This window comes from Schistocerca cancellata, chromosome 9 (assembly GCF_023864275.1).
Source record: "Schistocerca cancellata isolate TAMUIC-IGC-003103 chromosome 9, iqSchCanc2.1, whole genome shotgun sequence".
NCBI classification, from domain to species: Eukaryota; Metazoa; Arthropoda; class Insecta; order Orthoptera; family Acrididae; genus Schistocerca; species Schistocerca cancellata.
In genome coordinates, this window is record NC_064634.1 from 504,559,889 (window position 1) to 504,580,243 (window position 20,355).

General features: G+C 44.4%; 1 protein-coding gene across 2 annotated transcripts in view; it reads left to right on the forward strand.

Annotated features, from left to right (window-relative positions):
- Window positions 1-20,355, forward strand: part of LOC126100755 (ceramide phosphoethanolamine synthase-like) — a 70,702-nt gene that overhangs the window by 29,703 nt on the left and 20,644 nt on the right. The window lies entirely within an intron of this gene.

Here is a 20,355-nt window from a genome sequence, read left to right on the forward strand (position 1 = left end):
AAATTTTTTTGCTGTAGGCTGAATACTAGGAATTGGTTGTAATGACTTTGTACTGTGTGACCTCCAGGAAGATACACACATTATTTGGCTGGACAGATGAGTCATAAGTGAATTGTTTTGTAGTGAAATCGAGGCCCTGGAGAGTGCCAATGTTCGTAACAACTACTGTCAAAGATAAACCTGTGCAGATTTGGGAGCAGATTGCGGAGTGAGGGATGGAGATATTCTGTAAAGTGAAGATTATAAATGTACATGACCACGTCAGTCATGAGCAAATCATGGTAACTTAAAAGGAATACTATTGAGACACATGTAGGAAAGCTAGTAGAAATAAGGCAACTCAAGAAGGCCTTTGGGGCATTTCCTGGACATGAACACTTCTGTGAATTTATTTTTGTCACATATTCAACAGTCAAAGCTGACACCCACAGTACATAAATTCAGACCCAGTGGCACTATTCCCACATTGTCTTGAATGCACCTGCCTGTTGATTTTTCCAATTAATTTTATTTTCATTTTGATATTCTTTCATGTTGGGGCCTGTTAGCTATCATAACTAAAATAAGTTCCAAGATTTTTCCATCACCTAATCCCACATAGCCAATGTGGTAACTAAAATTTGTCATGACGTGTGTGTCCACATTTGTTGCAACTGAACAATCTAATAAAATTTTGTGTAATGACTATTGCCTCACTCAGTTCACTTTGAATTCCACTTGATTAAAAAGTCACCCAGCATACGTCAGTATCGCTGGGACTGACCCAGAATTAACCAACACGCACTACATTAACTTTTATGTGCAATAAATAAACACGATTGATCATAATTGCCTGATTTTTCAGAAATGTTCAAATTTTGTTAATATGACACAGTTTGAGAAAGTTGTCAATTTTTGTCAGTTTTATGAAGATTGCTTAAATTTGGTTTATTAAGCAATCAGTTTCAAAAACATTAATTTTAGATTAGTGGAATAATTAGTTCATACAGGATAAGATTATGCTAAAGTCATGATCTTGAACTGGTTTTTAACAGTAGTTACGAGTAAGCTTCAATTAATAAAGTAAAGAACCATTCAGTTACTGGAAGTTTGAATAAATAAACTTGGCATTGATTTCAATACTAATAATGGGGTAATTACTAGTAATAAAACAGAGGAACTGCCTAGGTGAAGAGGTATTGTATAAGCTAAAAACCATGGCACTTAATGTAGTGTGATGAAACAGTCCTGTGACATTAGGTAGAGCAGAGGTGACCACCGCAAGTGAGCCATCCCCAGGGGGCTCACCACTATTTGACAGGTTCGTGCTTGGCTACCATGGGGCCCTAACCTTTGCAGCATCTTTTCCATTCCGTGCTGCATGTCTTTCCTCTTGCTATCCCTTGGGGAACATGTCTGAGGTGTTATTGGGAATGTTTTGCATTATCTGTCGCTGACATAAGAACAGTCTCACCACTGTTTTTGTTCCCTTTTCCTTTCTTTGTTTCCATTCTCCTATCCTTCCTCCACTCCAGCATTTGAGGTTCTTCTTTTCCTTCCTCTCTGTGCGCTCCTGAAGGATGGCCCATGTGTCTGACATCTAACAGGTGACTGGGTAATGCAAAATTCCCAATCCCGGGTCAACAGATAGCATTTGCACATACCCTCTGATACAGGACTGGCCCAGGGAGGGGTGATTGCCCGAGCTGCTACCTTCCGAAATTGACCATTGGTCCCTCTGTCTGATGTTCGGGAGATGTGTCCTGAGGTGTGAACCCCCTTGTGAAGGGGCCCCCAGTTGGAAGGAGTGCCCCATTGGAGACTCTGGGAATCATGGGGATCTTCTCACAATGAGCCAATCATTTTCACAATTAACATCTATGAAATGTAGACAGAATGAGGCTAATTTTTTGAAGACTCTTCTAGCTGCACCAAGGTTCCTCATGGTTCCATGTACTGAAGATGGTCAGTTCTCCGCAATGGTAAATCAGTTTATTGTTCAGAAAGGTGTTGATGCAGTTGCCGGCCCTGTGAAATCCTGCTCTCGTTTACGGAATGGCATTTTGCTTTTGGAGACTACTTCTGATTCTCCAGCATAACTGCTTGCCGCCTTGCTTCTCCATGACTAGCCTGTTCGTGTCGAGGCCCAGTGTGTTGTTTCACTAGACTGGCCAGTGGTCTGACAGAGGCCGAAATCCAATCATACCTCTCTGATAAGGGTGTCATTGCCATCCATCGGGTGATGAAAATAGGTTGATTCCTCCTTAGTGCCCACACACTCTTTTTTCTCAATGTTGATGAAGTGGTGCTTCCAACCAAGGTCAAAGCAGGCCATGAAATTATCACAGTCTGACCATACATTCTGAACCTGATACGCTGGTACCAGTGTCATTGTTTCAACCACACTAGAACACCTTGTTGACACCCAGCCAAATGTGTAACCTTTGGTAGCAATGCGCATGAGGGCTATTGTCTGCTGCCTCCTCCCCTCTGCTTCAACTGCAATGGCGGCCATGCCGCCTCCTCTTGAGATTGTCCCATGTATCTTGATGAGCAGGCCGCCCAGAAGATCCAGTTAAAGGAAAAAGTGGCTTGCCTGGTCGATCGCAAGTTAATTGGCTAGCCGGAAACACTGCTTTCTGTCTGACACTTACAGTACTGTTCTTGCTACATCCCACTCCATGGAGGTCATGGCCACACAGACGTGCGACCTCAGCTTGTGAAATCGCCAAGTGTCCTGGTAGCATTGCTGTCCCTTCGTCCAGCTGTGCAACAAGCTATCAAACTCTCACCTCAAGGGGTGAAGCCACCAGCTACACAACCGGCAGGCCGGAAAGGACAGGAGTAGTACTCCTGTGAAAACTTACTCTGTCCCGCCAGCCAACCAGCACCTGGGTCTTCCTGCACTAACCAGAAAGGCTTAAAGAAATCCAACAAAGGCAAAATAGTCTTCCCCTTCGCCAGCTCTTAAGATCCTCTTCAGTGATGTCGCCATGTGATACTTTAGCCTGGCTGGCCTCCATATCGTTCTACACTACCAACCATATTTCTGCATTCGACTCCACAGACTGACAGCACAAGAAAGCGAATGCTCCTGTGGACTTCATGAAGCAGGATCCTCCTGCTTCTGTGTCCTGTGTAACAGAGAGTCTTCGCAGGCTGGCATTCGGCAGCTGCCGAGGTGACACCCCTTCATTTTTTCCTCGGCATGACTCTCCTCCAATGGAACGTTCATGGCCTTCAATCCCACAAAGAGGATTTATGGCTGCTTTTGGCATTGCAGGGAACAAAATTGTGTCCTCACGACCGCTTTGAGCTTTCGAATTTCTTCCCGGTCTGTTTTGACCTTCCCCCTGAAGTCGGCATTCCATCTCGTTGGGGAGTCGTGCTGCTCATATGAGGTGACGTTCGTAGTCAACCCATCTTTAAGCTGTTGCATTTCACTTTTTTCCTTCCTCACCTGACTTTTTCCGTTTATACCATTTATGTCCTTCAGTCATTCGCTGTCACAGAGCAGTCTTCCTTTGGCTTATCGGGCAGCTACATCACCCTCGGTGACTTTAATGCACATCATCCCCTGTGAGGTTCTCCCACAATCTGTCAGAGAGGTACCCTCTTGGCTGACCTTCATAATAAACTTAACCTCTTCTGCCTTAACACAGGAGCATCCACATTCCTTTACAGCTCCTCACACACTTACTTCCATTTCGACGTATCCCTCTATACTGCCCACCTTGTCTATTATCTCGTGAGGTCCGTTCTTTCTGACACTGACTCGAGCGACCATTTCCGTCAGCTGACTCCTGCCCCACCTGCATGCACACCCAAATGGCAGCCTACAAAGGCTGATTGGCAGCTTTACCTTTGACCTTTGAAGAACAAGATTTCCCCAGTTGTGATGACCAGGTGGAATATCTTACATACGTTATCCTTTCCACTGCAGAATGTTCCATTCCTTGTGCTTCATCTTTACCATGCCGTGTTTGGTCCCTTGGTGGACTGAGGCATGCTGTGACACAGTTTGCATGTGGAGACATGCTATCTGCATTTTTAACTGTCATCCTATGATGGCGAAATGCATTCATTATAAACAGATGCATGCACAGTGTTGTCATGTTCTTCAGGATAGCAAAAAAACTAGCTGGGTTTCATTCACTAGTTCTTTCAACAGTTGCACCCCTTCCTCTGTTGTGTGGGCCAACCTCCAATGGCTGCCTGGGACCAAGATGCATTCACCAATATCCGGTCTGACAGTAGCGGACGATGTCATCGTGGACCATATTGCTATCTACAACACCTTGGGCCGCCATTTTGCGGAAATTTCGAGCACTTCCCACTATCACCCTACCTTCTTCCATCAGAAACGAACGGAAGAAACTGGTGATATCCTTTGCTTCTCAGAATCGTGATTGCTATAATGCCGCTTTTGCTGTGAGGGAGCTAGATCGTGCTCTCGGTTTCTCCTGATCCTCTGTCCCAGGGCCAGATGCTGTCTACATTCAGATGTTGCAGCACCTTTCTCTTATGGGCATGGACTTTCTGCTTAATATGTACAACCACATCTGGGCAGAGGGCACATTTCCCAGATGCTGGTGTGAAGCCACTGTCATACCCATACTTGAGCCCGGTAAGGACAAACTCCTTCCTTCTGGCTACTGCCCCATCTCACCAGCTGTGTTTGCATGGTGATGGAACATGTGATTCACGTCCAGCTGGTATGGTGGCTTGAGTCTTGCAATTTACTAATCACTGCACAGTGTGGATTTAGAGTGATTTAGAGTGTGCCATTTTGCAGTTGACCATCTCCGTCACTTTGTCCTCCCATGTCATGAATGGTTTTCTGCAGAAATCCCCGACTGTGGCTGTTGCGCACCCCCCCCCCCCCCTCCCCCTTGTTGTATAAGGCTTGCCCAGACATGCTGGGCTCTGCCTGGGTCAATGGTTGTTTCCTTAGCATCTCGTGGGATCCCTATGGAATGGTTTCATCAAACTACTACTACTGATGGGGGAGGGGAGTATTGTCAGGCAGTACCTACACCAACTCCTCAAAGAGCGCTCAGTTGGTCAGTCCTCCAAAAAAGAAGTCTCAGAATCATTGTAACCAAGCGAACAGGGGGGATCTTTGAGACGATATCACCTTTCTATATTCACAAGGCATTGGAAGGTATAGCTGTGTCTCTGAAAAGTGTTAAACGACTTCGTAATGGAACACTTTTGGTTGAAACTGCTAATTCCAACCAAATATCTAAGCTTCTGGGATGTAAGGCATTAGGTGACTACCCATTTGAGGCTGAGTTGCATAACACCCTTAACTTTACTAAGGGCATGTTACCTACTCCGATATAATGGAAGTGGATCCCGTGGAGTTATGTGAAGAACGGAAAAATAAGGGCATCACAGAAGTGCAGAATTATATAAGGAGAGTCAGTGGCAAATTAGAATAAATGTTGCTGACTTTTTTCCAAAGTTTGGTACTCCAGAATTACCTGAACATATCCTTGCAGGCTATATCCTCAAGGTTTGCCCGTTTGTTCCTAACCCAGTGCAATGGCGTGCTACAAAAGTTAAATATTTGGCCATACTACTATGGGATGTAATGGGAAGCCTACATGTGGCAATTGTGGAGACTCAGCTCAAGAGTCAGGTAATTCTTGTATACTTCCTCCGAACTGTGTAAACTGCTCTGGGGATCACCCAGTGTAGAGCAGAAAGTGTGGGGTTTTCAACGAGGAAAGGAAAATTCAGGAGTTGAAAGTAAAGAGACGCGTACCCCATGGTGAGGCTAAATAAGCTTTCTAAGCTATTGAGCCACTGGTTTTTGCTACTTCTTTCGCATCAGCCCTTAAGACACCAGTCGCTATATGTGATGCCTCCACACAAACTCGGACCACAGATTCGAGTACGAGCACATGCACTTGTACCTGTGGGGGGAACGCTCCATTTGTAACTGATGTCGTTCGGAAGCAGTCAGCAATAGGCTTACCAACTTAGCCACATACCACTACTCAACGTCAGAAGCCAACTAAGCCATCTCCGCAACCCAGGCAACCACATCCTCCTGTCAGTGAAGAAAAACTTCCTTTGAAAAGTAATTCTAAGTCCAAGAATGTGGTAGGTAAACCTTCAGATCGGCGAGCTCTGTCCCTACCTGATGGGGGGGACTATGCTCTTGAGGATATGGACTTCCAATTGGTGGAACCGGAGAGCAAATAATCAGCTAATGTTCCCCTGACCTCCCCAGTAAATCACCGCCTCCAAGGGAGAAAGAAAAGAACAACCATTGCTAACCAATGGCTTCCGCAGTGACTTTCGTGTTGCATTGGAATTTGAATGGATATCCCTCACATTTGGAAGAATTGCAGCTACTGGTCTTGGAAAAACCTTTCTGCATCTGCTTACAAAGAATGCATCTTAGTCACTGTCACTCCTGCATTATGGGGCCACCACACATACAGGAAGGATGATACTGCTGGAGACAGGGCTAAATGTGGAGTGGCTGTTTTCCTTGATGACAGATGCCACTCCTGTCCTGTCCCTCTTACCACGACCATTCAAGCAATTGCTGTGAAAGTTTTCGCACTCTTTAATATCACAGTGTGTTCTTTGTACCTGCCCCCCCCCCCCCCCCCCAATGATGCTTTGGATGCAGTCGCAGTGGCAGAACTGTTCCAGGCACTCCCATACCCATTCCTCCTTGTAGTAGGGGACTTCAGTGTGCTGTGGAGCTCAGCTACCACTTCCTCCAGGGGTCGGAAGATCGAGCGATTCGTCCATTCTGAGAATATCTGCCTTCTGAATGCGGATCAGATGACTCACTTTCCCGCAGCTACAGGGTCTCTACAGCCGTTGACATTTGTATTTGTTCCCCATCGTTTGCAGACCAAGTTCAGTGGGAAGTGGCTCCAGATTTACATTCTATTGACCACTTCCCAGTGTGGAACCCTCTGCTGACTAGAACGGTGGCCCATAGGAGACCACACAGATGGATGATACAAAGGGCAAATCAGTTACAGTGCAGTCAACCAGCTATTTTTGAACAAAAGGATTGTGCACAGGAGACGGTGGCCCAGATCACTTGTGAGATTCAAAGGGCTGCCGCAGAGTCCCTTCCCAGGTCTAGTAACCACTTCATACGATGGCCTTTACCTTGGTGGAATGATGACTATTGATTGGCAATCGGGGCCAGACGAACAGCTCTGTCCATCTGTCCACCTCCAGACAATCTCCATGCCTTCAGGTCTGTGAGTGCACATGCAAGGTGAGTGATCAAAGAATGGAAGAGGACTTCCTGTAAGGAATTAAAGACTTCCATTAATTGGCCCACTTCCACTGCTCAAGTTTGGGAATCAGTAAGACAGATTTCAGGAATGCCCCTTAAGGCTTTGTCAGATAATGGGGTCTTGGTGGACACGCCAGAAGACATGGCTCGTGTAGGAGCTGAACACTTCTTTACTCTTACTACGTCATGCAGACGAGCTCCCACTGTTCAGGTATTCCATAGGACTGCAGAGATGAGGAAGCTAAATTTCATCTCGCATAATGAGGAAGTCTACAACCTTCCATTCTCCATGTGGGAACTAGGATCAGCTTTGTCTGCAGCCATGCTTCATGTGCCCTGAAGCGAAAGGATGACTCCTCTCCTGTTTCAATCAGATCTGATTTGATGTTCAGCACCTCATGCCTTGGAAGGAGGCAATATTAATTTCATTCTGGAAACCAAGCAAGGACTGTGGTGCCCCTAACAGTTACTGGGTGTAGCCCTTACCTGTTGTATAGGTAAGACTTTTGACTGCGTGGTCAACCACTGCCTCGTCCGACTGCTAGAGTCCCGAGATCACCCGAGCTGCTCCCAGAGTGGTTTCAGGTGCTACCGTTCCACCCTTGACAACTTAATTCTACTGGAGAAGGCCATACAGGAGTCCTTCTTACACTGAAACTATTTGGTTTGTGTATTTTTTGACCTCGAAAAAGCATATGACACTTCTTGGGTATACAGCATCCTTCAACTTCAGAATGGGGAATATGTGGACGCCTGCCACTTCTGAGTCAATCCTTTCTCGAGGACCAGTGTGTTTGTTATGGCATTGGTGATGCCACGTCTGATTGCTATGTTCAGGAGAATGGGTTGCCCAGGGCAGTCTCCTCAGTCACATTTTTTGCTATTGTTATGAATGGCATTTCCTCCGCTGTCAGGAGCCCTGTCAGATGCTCTTTGTTTGTGGATGACTTCGCAATCTTCTACTCTTCATATGATCTTACAACAATGATGAGGCAGCTACAGCTGACCATTAAGAGGCTGGAAACCTGGGGCCAGACAACTGGTTTTTAGTTCTTACCAGAGAAGACTACATGTGTCAACTTCAACCGTGCTCATCGGAGTTTTAACCAACCAGTGGTCACAATGGTGAACAACATTTTACATTTTCAAGACAATGCACTTTTTGGGTTTATTATTTGACTCTAAATTAACTTGGCTTCCACATCTGAAAGATCTACAAACAAAGGGCTTCCAGTCATTGAATATTTTGAAATGCCTTGGCAGATAAACATTGGAAGTTGACAGGTCCTGCCTCATTCAGTTTTATAGGGCATTTGTTCAATCATGCTTAGATAATGGCAGCATGGCCTGTGGATCGGCCTGTCCTTCACACCTCAGGATGTTCGATGCTGTCCACTACAAGGGCATTCGGATATCAACTGGAGCCTTTTGGACCAGCCCAGTTCAGAGTCTGTGTGCAGAGGCTGGTGAACCACTGCTCTGGATTCGGCAACATATCCATTTGGCTTGACAGGTGCAGAAAATCTCTGTGTCACCTCAGTCATTGGCATTTAGTTCACTGATCCAACCCACCTTTGAACGCCAGTTCAGGAATCGACCCCAAGTGACCGAGCCATTTGGTATATGTGCTACAAACTGTCTCAAGGATCTGGATCTCTCAGACATCAAAATACACACCCAGGGATGGAATACACTGCCACCTTGGCGTTTTCAGAGGCCCAAAGTGATTTTAAGCAGTACATGAGAAATTGTACTCCAGATTTTGTTTTCACAACTTTGTTTTCATCTACTTTAAGTACATACCACAGTTTTTTTTGTTATTTATACAGATGAATCCCAGCAGGAGAAGGCTCTCAGGTTTTCTGCTGTTTTCCCTGATAGGGTTTTAAGATGCGTCTTCCCAAACAATTTACAAAATATGATGTGGAGTTACATGGCATTCTGATGGTACTGGAGAGGGTTCACAGACATCACTGTACAAGGTTTCTTGTCTGTTCCAACTCTCTTGGTGCGCTGCAAGCACTTCACCAAATGTATCCAGTAGACCTGCTGATTCAGCTCATCCACGACTCCTTACAGCAGCTGCAACACTGTGGCAAGGAGGTGATGTTTTGCTGGGTACCTGGCCACATCGTGATCCAGGGTAATGACATGGTGAATCAATCCTGTAGGAATGGTGCTGTCCATCAGTGTCCCATCCTGTTGCACGCCATCATCTCATTTTCTGACAGATGCATCATGTGTCAATGGGAGACTGAATGGTTGCAGGTGACAGACAACAAACTACGGTCACTCAAATTGACCACAAAGGCTTGGCGGACTTCATGTCAGCGTCAGCGCTGGGAGGTTTTGTTACCAGACTGCACATTGGGCACAGCCCTTTCACACATGGCATCCTCCTTCTGCGGGAGGATTCACCACTTTGTGAAGTGTGTGGCTTGCTGCTTACATTTCAGCATACTGCAGCTATGTGTGTCTTATATACTGATAATGGGGCAGCTCTCTGTCTCGCTGGAGAAATTTTGTGAATGGTCAGGCCTCATCCCTAAATTTGTGGGGAAGGGTGGCAGACTTTAATACATTATAAACTGCTCTGCATGTGGGGACAACCTTAGTCGCCACCCATGAATTTGCATGCTGACTTTTCTTCAGGACACTGATGACCATGATGTAGTGCACCCCCTTAACCCAAATAATCATCATCACTACTTTTTGTTGACAAGTTTGCCATCTATTGCAGTTCTCCACAGACCTATCTCACTGAGTGGTGTCTTCAGTGATGTCTTGATCGTCTTTACTCCTTGATCGTTGACAATGGCTTTTGTTTTTCCACTGCCGGAACCATTCATATGAATTTCTGGTGGTGCAATTGGTTTTTCCCACCATCTTTACATCTTGGGCCTTTTGTACTCCCATTCATTGAAACTAGGAAAATCCTGGGGCTCACGCTTGATAGGAAACTCTACGTCCTCCCACGTGTCTTACCTAGCAGCTCGCTGTACACGGTCCCTCAATGTCCTACGTGTCCTCAATGGTACATCCTGGGGTGCAGATCGAACCACCCTCCTCCATTTCTACCGGTCCCTTGACTGTTCGAAACTAGACAATGGGTGCTTTGTTTATGCATCTGCATGACCATCCCTCCTATGCCATCTCAACACTATCCACCATCACGGCATCCATTTGGCCACTGATATCTTTTACACTAGCCATGTTGCGAGTCTGTATGCCGGAGCTGCTGAACTACCACTGTCCTACCACCGTGACATTTTCCTCAGTAGGTATGCATGCCTTTTGTCTGCCATACATGGCCACCCATACTATGCCTCTTTCTTTGATGACACCTTTGACTGCAAGTGTGGGGTGCGTCCCTCTTCTCTGTTACCTCCTGGAGTTTGCTTTTGGCTCTTGCTCTGCCAGCTTAACTCCTCGCTCTTTGCATCTTTCCCGATGGGTGTGAACACTTCACCACCTTGGCTTCGTGCAGTGGCCCATGTTCACCTTGGCCTTTTATTCACTTCCTAAGGACACTACTCCAGCCTTGCTCTATCGCCTTCAGTTTCGGACCTTCGCAACTGTACCTTTGTATACACTGATGGCTCTCAGAATGACCATGGTGTCGGGCGTGCCTCCGTCATTGCGCCGACGTTTCGTGATATATGCTTCCGGAATACTGCTCAGTATTTACAACAGAGCTCTTCACCCTAAATCAGGCCACGGAGTACATCCAGCGTCACAGGCTTTTCAATTGTGTCCTCTGCTCAAACTCTCTCTGTGCCCTTTAAAGCCTCTGTGCACCATACACTGCCCATCCCTTAGTGCAACAGGTCCAGGAAAACTGTCACTTGCTTACTCTTGATGGAGCCACTGTGCTGTTTATGTGGGTTCCTGGTCATGTTGGTGTGACAGGAAACGAGGCTGCTGACACTGCTGCCAAGGCTGCAATCCTTGTACCTAAGCCCCCTAGTTCTTATATTCCCTCCGATGATCTCTGTGTTGCCGTCTGTCAGGAGGTAGTCCTATGTTCATGGGAATCAGCTCCAGGTTATTAAGCCTCTCCCAGTGGCTTGAGTGACCTCCTCTCGGCCCTCCTGCCATGAGGTTATCATTTTGACTAGGTTGCATATTGGGCACTGCCTTTTTAGCCATTGTCATTCGTTAAGTGGCGCTCCTCCACCACTTCATGCACATTGCACCCAGCTTTTAGCTGTCCACCATTGCTTGATGGAATGCCAATTTTTTAACCATTTACATTCCCACTTGGGTTTGCCATCTGACTTATTGGTAGTTTTAGCAAATGGCGAGTGGGCTGTTGACTGCATTTTACTTTTTATCCATCATAGCAATATGGCGGTGGCCATTTAAATTTTAGTTCTGTACCACTGTTTCTTTATGGTGTATTTTGTAGGCCATTCTTCATGTCCCTGTTCTTAGCTGTCATTGGGATTGACATATAGTTGTTTCTTAACTCCTCTCTGTCTTCATGTTCTATAGTTTTTGACATGGATGCATGTGACCCTAGTTGTTTTTGCATCCTAAAACGCACGCACGCGTGCGCCAGGCTGCGAGGAGCAATGCTTTATGGGAGAGGCAACTGGGTAGGGGTAAGGAGGAGGCTAAGGGGGGAGGGGGAGGGGTAGTAGGGTAGAGGTGGGGGACATAAAGTGATGCTGAAAGTGTGCAGGGACAAGGTGGAGAGTTGGACAGCTAGGTGCAGTTGAGAGGTTAGACAGAGTGCGGAGGAGAGATGGGGGGGTTAGCGGAAAAGGAGAGATGTAAACAGACTGGATGTGTTGGTGGGATAGAGGGCTGTGTAGGGGTGGAGTGGGAACAGGGAAGGGCTATATGGGTAAGGATAATGACTAATGAAGGTTGAGGCCAGGAAGGTTACAGGAATGTAGGATATATTGCAAGAAGAGTTCTCATCTGTGCAATTCAGAAAAGCTGGTGTTGTTGGGAAGGATCCAGATGGCACAGGCTGAGAAGCAGTCATTGAAATGAAAAATGTCATGTTGGACAGCATGCTCAGCAACAGGTTGATCCAGTTGTTTCTTGGCCATAATTTGTTGGTGGCAGTTCATGTGGACAGACAACTTGTTGGTTGTCACACCTACATAGAATGCAGCACAATGGTTGCAGCTTAGCTAGTAGATCACATGACTGGTTTCACAGGCCTTTGATGAAATAGATGACATGTGTGACAGGATTGGAGTAGGTGGTGGTGGTGGTGGTGGTGGTGGTGGTGGTGGTGGGAGGATGTATGGGGCAAATCTTGCGTCTTGGTCTGTTACAGGGATATGACACACGAGGCAAGGGGTTGGGAGCAGGGGTTCTGTATGGATGGATGAGGATATTGCGTACGTTCGGTGGGCAGAGGAATACCACTATGGAAGGGGTGAGAAAGATGGTGGGTAGGACATTTCTCGTTTCAGGGCATCATGAAAGGTAGTCGAAACCCTGGTGGAGAATGTGACTTAGTTGTTCCAGTCCTGGGTAGTACTGAGTCATGAGATGAATGCTCCTCCGTGGCTGGGTGGTGGGGCTTTGGGAGGTGTTCAGTATTCTCCCTCCCACCACCACACAGAATCCAGAACCTAAACAGACCTGAAACACAGTCAGGAACCTTTCCTCCAAAAGCCTTAGCTCCACAGAAGTACGTCCTTTCCAAAGGCCTCACCTTTTGCCCCACCTCCAAATTCAGTCATGCAGGACTTGTTACACATCTTCTCTCCTTCTCCCAGTCCTTACAGTGGAGACACCTTTCTGCCACCAACCCTACTAGTCAAACTCAACCAAAAATCAGTGTTGAACCTTGCCTGACTCCAGTTCACTCCTCCATCTAACTGTGATCCCCCCTCCCCCCTGCCCCAAAATCACCCCCTGTTAACTGTTCAGAATTTCTTAACCTTGAACCCTGTCTTACCATCATTCCCCAAATCCCTCAACATGCAAACTAACCTTACACCCACAGAAAGATCCACATTCCACCACCTAAAAACTGACCCCAACCTTATAATCCTATTTGCTGACAAAGGCTCCACTACCGTTGTTTTGGACCACAAGGATTACTTCACAGAAGGACTCAGCTAGCTGTCAGATTCTTCCACTTACAAAACCTGCTACAATGGCCCCATTCCAGAAATCCAACAGGATATCTCTCTCTCTCTCTCTCTCTCTCTCTCTCTCTCTCTCTCTCTCTCTCTCTCTCTCTCTCTCTCTCTCCCCCCCCCCCCCCCCCCCCCCACTCCTACCATTCCCCCCTACTCTTATCTTTTACATGCTTCCTGAAGTCCATAAACCCAACTACCCAGGATGCTCCATGGAGGTGGGTTACTGTGCCCCCACTGAGAGAATCTTTGCCCTTATAGACATAACTGCTACATACCCTCCTACATGAAAGATGCCAATCATTTCCTCCAGTGACTCTCCACAGTTCATGGTCTTTCACCACATGGTGCCCCACTCATCACTGTTGATGCCACCTCCCTTTACGCTAACATCCCTAATGCCCATGGCATTACTGCTATTGAACACTACCTTTCCCAATGGATTCCAAACCAATGACCTCCTTCCTAGTTGCTATGACCTACTATGCCCTCACCCACAATTAGTTCTCCTTCGAAGGCATTACCTACAAACAAATTCCGGATACAGCTATGGGCATCCACATGGGACCATCCTATGCCAACCTATTTGTGCACCATCTAGAAGAATCCTTCCTAAACATCCTGAATCCCAAACCCCTCACTCGGTTCAGATTCATGATATTTTTGTGATGTGGATCGAGGGTGAGGACACCCTATCAATGTTCCTCCAGAACCTCAACACCTTCTCCCCCATTCGCTTCACCTTATTCTACTCAACCCATCAAGCCACCACCCTCGATGTTGACCTTCATCTCAAAGATCGTCATATCAGTACCCATGTCCTATCAAACCTACCAACCATCAGCAATACCTCCACTTAGACAGCTGCCACCCATTCCATACCAAGAAGTGCCATCCATACAGCCTAGCCATTTGTGGTCCCCTCTCGAAATATACTGAGGGTCTCACTGTGGCATTTACACATCATAATTACCTTCCCAACTTTGTACAAAAACAATCCCCCATGCCTTATCTGTCCAGTCACCCAACACCTCCCAAAGCTCCACTGTCTGCCCACAGAGGAGTATTCCTGTCATGACTCAGTACCACCCATGACTGGAGCAACTGAATCACATTCTCCATAAGGGTTTTGACTACCTCTTGTCATGCCCTGAAACAAGTAATGTCCTACCCATCATCCTTCCTACTCCTCCGACAGTGGTATTCCAGTGCACACCAAACCTACACAATATCCTCGTCAATCCCTACACAGCCCCTGCTCCCAGCCCCTAGCCTCGTGGCTCATATCCCTGTAATAGATATAGGTGTGAGACCTGTCCCATATATCCATCCTACCACCACCTACCCCAGTCATGTCACAATCATCATCTATCCCATCAATGGCTGGGCTACCTTTGAAACCAATCATGTGATCTACAAGCTAAGCTGCAACCACTGTGCTGCATTCTATGTGGGCATGACAACCATCAAGGTGTCTGTCCACATAAATGGCCTCTGACAAACTGTGGCCAAGAAACAAATGGACCACCCTGTTGCTGAGCATGCTGCCCAACATGACATTTTTCATTCCAATGACTGCTTCTCAGCCTGTACCATCTGGATCTTTCTTACCAACACCAGCTTTTCTAAATTGCGCAGATGGGAACTCTTCCTGCAATATATCATATGTTCCCATAACCCTCCTGGGCCTCAACCTTCATTAGTCATTGTCCTTATCCATCTAGCCCTTCCCTGTTCCCAGTCCAGCACTACACAGTCCTCTATTCCACCAACACACCCAGTCTTTATGTCCCTCCTTTTCCACTACCCCCTTCCCCACCTCTCCCCTGCCCTCTGTCTAACCTCTTGACTGCACTTAGCTGCTCCACTCCCCACCTTATCCCAGATGCTCCCAGCAACACATTACCACCTCCCACCTCTACCCTGCTATCCCTCCCCCTCCTCACCCCCAGCTTCCTCCTTAGCCCCATGCAGTCGCCTCTCCCAAAATGCTCTGCTGCTCGCAGTCTGGCTCCAGTTGCTAGAGACTGTGGTCGTGTGTGTGTGTGTGTGTGTGTGTGTGTGTGTGTGTGTGTGTGGTATTTTTTGTTTTGTTTTGTTTTTTTGTCTGCTTTTGACAAAGTCCTTGTTGGTCAAAAGCTAACTTTCTGAGTCTTTTTGTTGTGCCTTTCTGCAACTTAACATCCCTGCTATATGGTGATTAGCAACTATCCTTTTCATTATATTGTTACATTGCATCCTGGATTCTCCGTTCTTGGACGTTCTTACTTTTGCAGGGAACAAAAAATGGAAAGAACTTATGTCCTCCCAGAGTGGTTTAGAACAACATACCGCCTAGGTCATATTTTTTCTTCGTGTGCTAAAAGAGTGATGAAATAAAAGTATTTTGTGTTATTTGTAACAAAAAAATTTGTGAAACAGTTTCCTATTTCTGACACAGTATGTTGTGCATAAAGAAAACATTAAAGCCAAAATGTCAAGCAAATTGTGTCTGTTAAAAACAACTCGGGGAAAATTACAGCCTCAAGAGGAAATTTAAATGCAGATATTAGGAAAGAGAACACTTGTGTAACATCATTACAGCTATTTGTTTCAAAACAGGAAATGACAAAAGCTGAACTAATCTGGACAATGAAATCAGTTCAATGTAACATGGCTGCCACTGTCAATGAAGACTCAAAAATTGTTTTTACTGCAGTGTTCCCTGACACCATTGCACAGGTTTTCAGTTATGTTGAACAAAGCTGACCTATATAATAATGCATGAGAAATATTTAGATGATGATAGAAATCGTATTTTTCATTGCTTTGTGATGAAACCCCTATCAATGCCCACAAAAAAGAACTGTTGTTCGAAGTTTGGTATTGGTTGGGAGGCGAGAGAAAATTGTATGTAAAAATTTACAAATTGTTTTTCTTGAGCACATGTCCTGCTGTTGAAATTATTAATCAGACAGTCCAGGTTGTGGATAATGCTGTTTCACTTCTGAAAAAATTGCTTGTGTTTGGTTCACATGAGCTGAATGACAACAAGAAGGTATGGAAATTGTTAAACACTAAACTAATTGAAGAAAGAGGACAAGGCTTACTGAGTGTTGGCACACGCAACTTACATACTATTTAAAAATTCTTTTGGAACATCTAGAAGATTATGGGGACACTGCATGTGATTTCATTATTGGTTTATTCAGATTTAAAAAAAAAAATTAAGAAATTGAATAAGAAAAATGTTCTGAATCTGTGCTTTCTTGAACATACAAACATATGGCTGACAGCAGGTCCAGCAGCAGAGTGAGTTCTTGAACAGTGGCCAGCAACTGCAGATTATGTTTTGAACTATGTTCTATAACATAAGAACTTACTAAATTCAGAGAAGTACAAATGTATTGTTAAAGTAGTGAATTTGGTGATATCATTGCAGAACTTTTTGTCATAGATCTGCTGAAATATGTTGTTAATGTATAAAATTGTTTGTATGTCCAGAACCACTTACCCATGTTCTTTCTACTGAACTGAGAAATATTAGGGAAAAATATCAGGGAGTATTTGCAAGCATGAGTCATAGATTTCAACAAAACAATTCAAAGAGTCTATCTTCTCAAGTCTGTGGATTTAGTGTTTTAGGAAAGAACTGCTTGACACACAAAATCCTTAAGTGAGAGAGAGAGAGAGAGAGAGAGAGAGAGAGAGAGAGAGAGAGAGAGAGAGAGAGAGAGAGAGAGATAATCTGTATTGTCACAAGATACAAAACCGTTATTTAGCATCTTACAATTATTTGACTCAGAAAGCAGTGTCAGAAACTGGTAATATATAATATTTTCAGTGTCACCAAGCAAAAAAAAAAAAGTGTCAAGCATGAATGATCTTACTGAATTGTCTAATCTAATAGCATTCACTGGTTTGAAAGATCTAGACATGAAAGATGAATGGTGTGTGCTAAAGGCAGGACTCTCACTATGTGAACAGCCAGTCAGAATTTTTATGGGTATTGTATAAAGCAAAAGTGAGTATAGCTATGTTAAATATTGATCTCTTGGAATTTTAGGTAAAATTGTGTTAATCTGCATCACACAGGTATAATGATGGTGAGAGATTTTTCCTAATTTTTAAGAGTTCTTTGTGAGGAAAAATCATCTATGCAGAATGTTTATTAAGTGATAGGCCATAAATTCAAGATGTGTTGACAGCTTATGACAGTGTAGCACAAGTATCAATAACGCAATTACGAAAGATTTACCTAAGTTTGTTTATGGAGCTGGATTATATTATGAAAATCACGTTGAAGGGCAAAGACAAGTGGAAGATAAGTAGTTTAAAGCTGAGAAAGAGAAAAAGTAGCAGCTAAACAGACTCAAATAAAGATACAAAAACTTGCAATTTTAAAAAATTAATTGAAGAAACTTGAATAGCAGTTGAGGACAGTGTCACAGGAGAAAAAAGAAACAAACAATTCTTCTCATACTTTCTTTAAAGAAGCAAACCACAGACTGAAAGATGAAACAAGTAAGAAAGACGTGGAAGGTGTCAGGGTTGCTGGGGGAATAATGGAAGGCACATTAATATTATGTGAAAAAGGGAACTTGACAATAGTGAAGATGAGATTTTGGAGATTATTCATAAATGACAGTCAAATTTGATTGTCTCCTTTTTAGTAAAATAGCTTAAAGTGTACTGTTTGAGCCATTTTCCTGACAGCATGTAATTTTAATTTTGTATATACTTTTAAGTTCTTTTTAATGATATGAATATAATAGAGGGAAACATTCCACGTGGGAAAAATATATTTAAAAAGAAAGATGATGAGACTTACCAAACAAAAGCGCTGGCAGGTCGATAGACACACAAACACAAACATACACACAAAATTCTAGCTTTCGCAACCAACGGTTGCCTCGTCAGGAAAGAGGGAAGGAGAGGGAAAGACAAAAGACAAAAGGATTTGGATTTACAAATGTCTGCTTGTGTCTGTGTATATGCGGATGGATATGTGCGTGTGTGTGTGTGCGCGCGCGCGAGTGTATACCCGTCCTTTTTTCCCCCTAAGGTAAGTCTTTCCGCTCCCGGGATTGGAATGACTCCTTACCCAAAACCCAAATCCTTTTGTCTTTCCCTCTCCTTCCCTCTTTCCTGACGAGGCAACCGTTGGTTGCGAAAGCTAGAATTTTGTGTGTATGTTTGTGTGTCTATCGACCTGCCAGCGCTTTTGTTTGGTAAGTCTCATCATCTTTCCTTTTAAGTTCTTTATTACACATAACCCCAACTCCCATGAACCATGGACCTTGCCGTTGGCAGGGAGGCTTGCGTGCCTCAGCAATTCGGACAGCCATACCGTAGATGCAACCACAACAGAGGGGTATCTGTCAAGAGGCCAGACAAACACATGGTTTCAGAAGAGGGGCAGCAGCCTTTTCAGTAGTTAGAGGGGCAACAGTCTGGATGATTGACTGATCTGGTCTTATAATGTCAACCAAACTGGCCTTGCTCTGCTGGTACTGCGAATGGCTGAAAGCAAGGAGAAACTACAGCCATAATTTTACCTGAGGGCATTTAGGTCTATTGTGTGATTAAATGATGATGTCCTCTTGGGTAAAATATTCTGGGGGTAAAATAGTCCCATTCGGATCTCTGGGTGGTGACTACTGTGTAGGACATTGTCAGGAGAAACAAAACTGGTGTTCTACAGATCAGAGCATGGAATGTCAGGTCCCTTAATCTGGCATGTAAGTTAGAAAATTTAAAAAGGGAAATGGATAGGTTAAATTTAGGTACAGTGGGAATTAGTGAAGTTCTGTGGCAGGAGGAACAGGACTTCAGGTCAGATGAATACAGGGTTATAAATACAAAATCAAATAGGGGTAATCTGGGGTGGGTTTAATAATGAATAGGAACATGAATAAGCTACTATGAACAGCACAGTGAGCCAATTATTGTAGTCAAGATAGACACAGAACCCACACCTACCACAATAATACAAGTTTATATCCAACTAGCTCCGCATATGAACAAATGTATGATGAGATAAAGGAAATTATTCAGATAGTTAAGGGATCTGAAAATTTAATAGTCATGGGGCAGGGATTCAGTAGAAGGAAAAGGAAGAGAAGGAAAGGTAGTAGGTAAATATGGAGATGAGAAAGGAATTTTGCGCAGAACGTAACTTGATCATAGCTAACACTTGGTTTAAGAATAGTGAGAGAAGGTTGTATATATGGAAGAGGCCTGAATACACTGGAAGGTTTCAGATTGATTATATAATGGTTAGACGGAGATTTAGGAACCAGATCTTAAATTGTAAGACATTTCCAGGGGCAGACGTGGACTCTGACCATAATTTATTGGGTATGAACTGCAGATTAAAACTTAAAAAACTGCAAAAAAGGCAGGAACTTAAGGAGATGGTACCTGGATAAACTGAAAGAATCAGAGGTTGTAGATGGTCTCGGAGGAAGTATTGGGGAACAATTGACAAGAAAGAAAGAAAGGAATACAATAGAAGAAAATGGGTAGATCTGAAATAGTGAAGGCAACAGAGGATAAAGTAGGTAAAAAGACAAGGGTAACATGAGAGATATTGAATTTAATCAATGAAAGGAGAAAACATAAAAATGCAATAAATGAAATGGGCAAAAAGGAATACAAATGTCTAACAAATGAGGTTGACAGGAAGTGCAAAATGACTAAGCAGAAATGGTCAGAGGAGAAATATAAAGCTGTTGACGCATAGATCACAAGGGATAAGATGGATACTGCCTACAGGAAAACTAATTTTCCTTTGGAGAAAAGAGAACCACCTCTATGAATATCAAGAACTCGGATGGAAAACCAGTCCTAAGCAAAGAAGGGATAGCGGAAAGGTGGAAGGAGTATGTAGAGGGTCTATACAAGGGAGATGTACTTGAGGGCAATATTGTGGAAATGGAAGAGGATGTAGAGGAAGAAGAAAAGGGAGATGTGATACTATGTGAAGAATTTGAGAAAGCACTGCAAGAC